Source organism: Octopus bimaculoides, chromosome 3, assembly GCF_046866305.1.
Source record: "Octopus bimaculoides isolate indiv1 chromosome 3, ASM4686630v1, whole genome shotgun sequence".
Classification (NCBI taxonomy): Eukaryota; Metazoa; Mollusca; class Cephalopoda; order Octopoda; family Octopodidae; genus Octopus; species Octopus bimaculoides.
Window position 1 is genome coordinate 116629438 of NC_142930.1, and position 6141 is coordinate 116635578.

Sequence of the window (6141 nt, forward strand, 5' to 3'; positions counted from 1 at the left end):
TATTAAATATTTCTTTAGAATATTGTGCTTTTAAATATGCTTGTTTATCATTACAAATTAAAGTTGGTGTTTTGTTCTTTACTCTTCTTTCTATCACTTTTTCTTGTTGACTTTTGTTTATAGCACCTCTCCTCCGTTTGAAGCTGATATGGCATTCGAATTGTTTTCAATATTAAACGATATCGCCCTTGATGATACTCATGCTGTCGCAAACATTATTGTTCTTCTGAGAATAATTCTACTTTTCTTGCCGCTGAAGTGGTTTTTATTCTTTCCCCTTGGTCATGTTTGCTTTTTAGGATTGTCGTCGCTTGATTGTTTTATTCAAAGAATCGTTATCAACTTTGTTAACGGCAGAGTCTTTATAACGGATGTATTGTTTCCGATGTTCTTTGATAGAAGACACTTCAATTGTGTTATGTTCTAAATGTATAGTATTTTTCTTTTTTCTTATATATTTGTGTCTTTCCTTTAGTGATTTAACAGAGGGGAAAGATCGTATCCTTTATCAAATCTTATTTTTATATTCCACTATATACATGCATTCGAAGTACTTAGGGATTTCATAACCCCACATATATAAACCTGCTAAAGAACCTACTTTCCTTTGTAATCATTTTGGCGACTACAATTCTGTTTATTCTGGAACTATTGATTCTTATACCCATCCCTACTAAATCTACGATGACCAGATTTTGATTTTTATATTATTGTTATTATTCTATCGTTAAGTTACATCGCTGTTGGTAGGTTTTCGTCGCTTCAGAGAAGATCTATCGCTTTTCGTTCTAAAAATGTTTCACCCCAGGATATTTTATTCTTCAATCTTTTTTTAGTATCTCTTAATATTTTTCTTTGTGGTATAAGTTATGTTTACAGGTTATTTTGTTCTGTAATTTGCTTCACACATTTCGCACCTATCTTCGCGGTTTATGTGCTCAATTTTTTATTCATGTATTTTAATTTTTACAAGCTTTTGTAATTTAGAAGTTTGTTTTACAAAGTCGTGATTTCGGGTTCTGTTCCACTGCGCGGCACATTCAGCGAGTGTCTTCCAGTATTTCCTTGGTCAACCAAAGGATTGTCATTGAATTTGGTAGACGAAAATTATATGGAAGCCGTCTTCTATGTTTATATGTGTGTTAACCTCCAGTCCACTGCTCGTTGTTTGTTTGGCAAAGAAAACTATAAAATAAGTACCACCCTTAAAAATAAATCGATTTGTTCAGCTGAAGCAACTTGACGGTACACCACAATAACCGAGATCCAATGAATAAATGAAGTAAAAAAAAAGATAAAGAAAAAAAATCTTCTTGTATTTTCGGCATGTTCTTTTCATCGTTCTAGTGTTATATTTGATATTTCTTTTAGGTCTTCTAAACCCGATAGTCTGTGAGGATCAAATATTACCTTTAGACCGTAAATATTTTCCCTCCAGCCTTTTAACAAAATTATTCATTGTCGGAGAGATTATCGGTAAAATCTTTGTGTTGAATATAAGCATATTCTGCTAATTTTCATTTGTGTGAATTGAGCAGAAGACTGGCAGTGTTTATTTGGGTTTTACCTAATTTTTGTTGTGTAGACAATTATCTTTGTTTGATGATGTACACATTTCTTCGTATAAATGTGGTTGCACAATACGGTTTTCGTTGGGGTTGTTAGTAATATGTGTGAGCTCCTCTATGTTTTGTGCTGAACCTATTTGGTAGAGATTTCACTTGTATTCCGGCTGTTTGTTTCACATATGGAGCTTAAAAGCCAACCAATTTAAACATTCGTGATTCATTACTTATAAATGAAAGCAGGCAGCGAGATGGCAGAGTAATTAATGCGTTGAACCTAATAACATTTCTTCCGGCTTTACGTCCTGAGTTCAAATTTAGTCGAGATCGACTTTTTTTATCCTTCAAAAAAAAAAAAAAAGATTTTACTATAGTACCGGGTTCGATGTTATCGACTAGCGACGTCCCACCAGAATTCCAAACATTTTACCTGTACTAGGAAGACTTATTTTAAGTGAACGAGTGGAGTGATATCCAGTTGTTAATTTAATGTATTATCTTCACAGCTAACTTTTACTTTTCTTGTTAATTTAGCGATTTGATTTCTTGTTATTAGATCTTGCTCAGAACCGTGAAGCAGCTTTCTTTTGTGCTAAACATTCCAGATTATTATAAAAATGTGGAAACAAATGGATTGTGCAGAAGTCTTGAAATGAAATTTGGTTTGAAAATGCAGCGAAGAAAATATGATGAGAGGAAAATTAAAAAAATACTAATGTCATTTTAAATAAGGAAAAACATTTAGGACGATTAATAAAAAAGACACGAAAAGCAAATGCGTAAGACACGCTCAAATGAACGAATATTTTGTGAACATGTATTATAGATATATTAGATTAACTTAAAACAACTGAGCTAAATGAGAAACTAAAGTAACATTTATCAAAACTTTAACTCTTTCACTAATAAGTTGTACTTGTAATATTCCAAACTGAAAACTAAATGAATTAGCGAGAGCAATTAAGAAAGAAACAAAAGTAATAACTGCGTTTAGAATGCATCACCTAGACGCCAACACAGGAAACTTATGTTTTCTAGGAACATGTTGAAATGTGTATTTCGCAAGAAGAATATTATTAAAATTTATTATAACAAGGAAACATATATAAACGGATTATACTAATCACTGACTTACACATATTTGTGAAGAATTAATAAACAAGACAGCGCGTAACAAACAAAGAATAGACTAGATTAAGAACTTCGGAGTTCACTGTGAAATATAAGCTAATAAGTATCGTTATTGGTGTAGTTCTAGTAATACGTAATAGTTACATTCTCAATCAGGAGATTAACAAAGCAGACAATTAAGATAGTGGCTCTGTTTAGAATACACCACCCAGACGCCAGCGTAAAGAAATATTTACAATAAATATCGAAAAATATACTCATTACATGCTTAAGCCCGTCGCTCCCCGTGGAGCAGTGGTCTTCGACGACTTTTCTCCACTGTTCTCGACTCCAGACTGTCTTCAGGGTGATTTCTTCAGTGGGTGGTTACGTTTCCGTGGACGAAGATTTCCTTACCTGGGTCTTGTTGATAAACTAATTATCACTGATGCTTCTGTTGGCTCAACGGAAACTCTGGTTTACCTCTTAGAAAAGAGGGATCATATTACTTTACCCTTTGATCTCTCCATTACGAGATGCTATATTAAATTTCTCAGATTCATTAGCGCACGCAAGCCACCATACCGCACCAAATTTAAGAACTATATTAGTTCATAGTTGTTTTTGTAAACAAACTTTGTGCTTTCGGTGAGAATGTTTTTGTTAAGCGGTGTCATGTTTTACAATTCTACAAATAATAATAATAATGTGTTTTTTTTAAAGTTTAAATCTTATAACGATCATCGTGCAAATGGTTTTGTTAAGCGGTGTCGAGTTTTATAAATGTGGGTTCGAGTCCCACGCGTACGGGGAAAGCCTACTATTTTTCTTAGTCAAATGCACGGTAATCGTTGTAAGCTTTAAGCTTATAAAAAATACAATTGTTATTATTTACAGAATTGTAAAGCTCGACACCGCTTAAAACTATTCGCATACACACACACACACACATATATGTACATATATACACTGTAAATGATTGATGCAGAAGGCCGAGTGTAACTAGACGGTTTAGTTAGCAAAACAATCGTCTTGGCTGCATTCTGCAACCGAAACAATTGTTGTTTTAAATAAAGCTTCTAATTACACACCATCTTCCATATCAGTCATTTAAAATATACCCAACTTGTGCTTGCGGATGCCTGACGTAGGACCAGTGGTGAAACTGCAGTAAAACAGACGGCTCCAGGTTGCCATAAGTGGTGAACGTCCTCTGCAGGCACACTTCCTGGGACGTACCTGAAACAAGATTTGGATACTGCATTTTGATGTCTCCGTTCTAAGCCTTAATTCTAAATTAAACTTATATATATATATATTTCGTTTGGGGATTTGGTTTGCAAGATTCTTTATGTGAGTTCGTGTGTTGAAGCATATTCTGTTATGTCCAGGGAGAGTCATTCTTTTTTTAGTGCCTTATAATTTAACACACTCACCGGTAAAATTTCAAATTATTTCTGTTTTATTTTTCTAAAATTTTCGTTGCGTCTTGCAACCTTTTCAAAAGTTTTAGACTCTCAAAACTATTGAAAATTTTAGCGGTATGTTAAACCAGAAGGCACCAAAAAAGAATGACTCTCCCCAGACACAACAGTATATATATATATATATATATATATATATATATGAGGGGGGGGGGTGCGTGTGTGTGCGTGCTTGTAATTGCGTTTGTGACACCCACTGCTTGGCAACAGGTGTTTGAATACATCTTAGTCATCTAGCGTTTCGGTAAGAGAACTGATAAAATACATACCTAACTTAAAATGTCCCAGTATGACTATATTAAAATGATTAACAAGTGATAGATAAAAGACAATGATGAACGATAAAGTCTGTAATAGCATAATATTTAAAATAGAAAAAGCATGAGCACATACACATAACTTCCGGTTTACACAAAGTCATAATGAAAGTAGACTGCTACATGATTAGAGAGGATAATTGGTTTTTGGATTGTGCCATTACAGAAAAACAGGAGAGTCAGCCTCTCATAGAGATTTTAGAATGTAAAGTAGATTCTGTAAAAATATGCAGTATTACAACGTATTAAATATAGACGAAGCAAGTAACCATACGGATGTTACCGATATAAATGAAGTAAGCTGTCATTCTTCAATCAACCAAGAATATAATTAATATAATAAAATTCGAGGAAATTCTCTTGAATATTTCTCCGAAAATTTAATTCGGGAAAATGGTACTATTTGCTGAAGTAATTCTCATGCGATTTATAGGCTTCTGAAAGAAAGAATATAAAATAAATACATAATTAAAGTGAAATGATATAAAATCAAATGCCGAATTGTTCATACATAACCAGCTCAATAAAGCAAAGCGTATATATAGAAATAAAAATTAAACATTGATAAGTTTTATTGATAATATGCAGATAATTTCATATTTTATGTGAAGCTATACCGGTGAAATTCTATTCAGGAAGTACATATCGTTATCCCTGAAGTCAACTTAATTAGCTTATCTCAGTTCAATATGTATTCCTATCTGTTTCTTCTCATCAATGAAGCGCATTGATTTTTATCAGCTTCAATTAAAATTAATTAGTTATATGCATACGAACATGCATATATTCATAAATGCACATATATAATCACGTTATTATGATATATTGATACGCATACGCATATGTGTATATCAAAACACGAATGTGTGTGTGTATATACGTGCGTGTGGACCATCCCTTTGTTGCATTACAATGTAATTTTGTAATCGAAAAATTTCTGTATGCTTTGTGCTCTGGAATAGCCATCAATCATTACAGATCAGACCAAAATATTCAATGAGCACAGGAAATTAAGATAACCCTGTTCACAAAAGACTAGGGTTTTAGTTAAACTGTAGTGGGAACCCTATAAAGGTAACGCAAAATTCTGTCTATAGGAACGCACTTTTCCTTCATGTATTTACTCCTCAAATCATATTTCGTATCTAACTTTTAAGGAATTTAGAGTCGCTTTTCATATTTAATGAATTCTCATAAGCAGTCGTCAATATAACGTCACAACAAGAATATAAAGGTATTCGCGCACACATGCCAACAGGTATGGTGAGACACAAACATGCATGCATGCATGCATGCATACATACATACATACATACATAGAGAAGAGAAACTGTGTACAGTTGTGGAAATCAGCTGCTCAGCGCTTGTTAACATAAAGCTAAAGATCAGCGAAAAAGAGAATACCTACGCTGAACTATTGAAAAATCTGCAGTTAATCTCTCCAGATTACAAGTTCAGGTTTATACTTGTAATTCTTGGGGTACTGGGATACGGACCATGTTGCCTAAATACCACTCTTGAAAAATAATGCTTCTGAGGGCGAGAATGGAGAAAGCTGATCTGAAGATTGCAGATTCAAGCAATCAACCGAACTGTGAAAACTCGAACAAAACTTGGCAGAAATTTATCATTTAAATATATACGAGCATGTCAAGACATGTAACT

General features: G+C 33.4%; 1 long non-coding RNA gene across 1 annotated transcript; it reads right to left on the minus strand.

The window, feature by feature from the left end:
• Positions 1-1091: 1091 nt before the first annotated feature.
• Positions 1092-4538, minus strand: LOC128247409 (uncharacterized). The gene is made up of 3 exons (XR_008263790.2): positions 4429-4538; positions 3802-3914; positions 1092-1907 (listed from the first exon to the last, which is right to left on the minus strand). It is a non-coding gene; the product is annotated as an uncharacterized LOC128247409 (long non-coding RNA).
• Positions 4539-6141: the final 1603 nt, after the last annotated feature.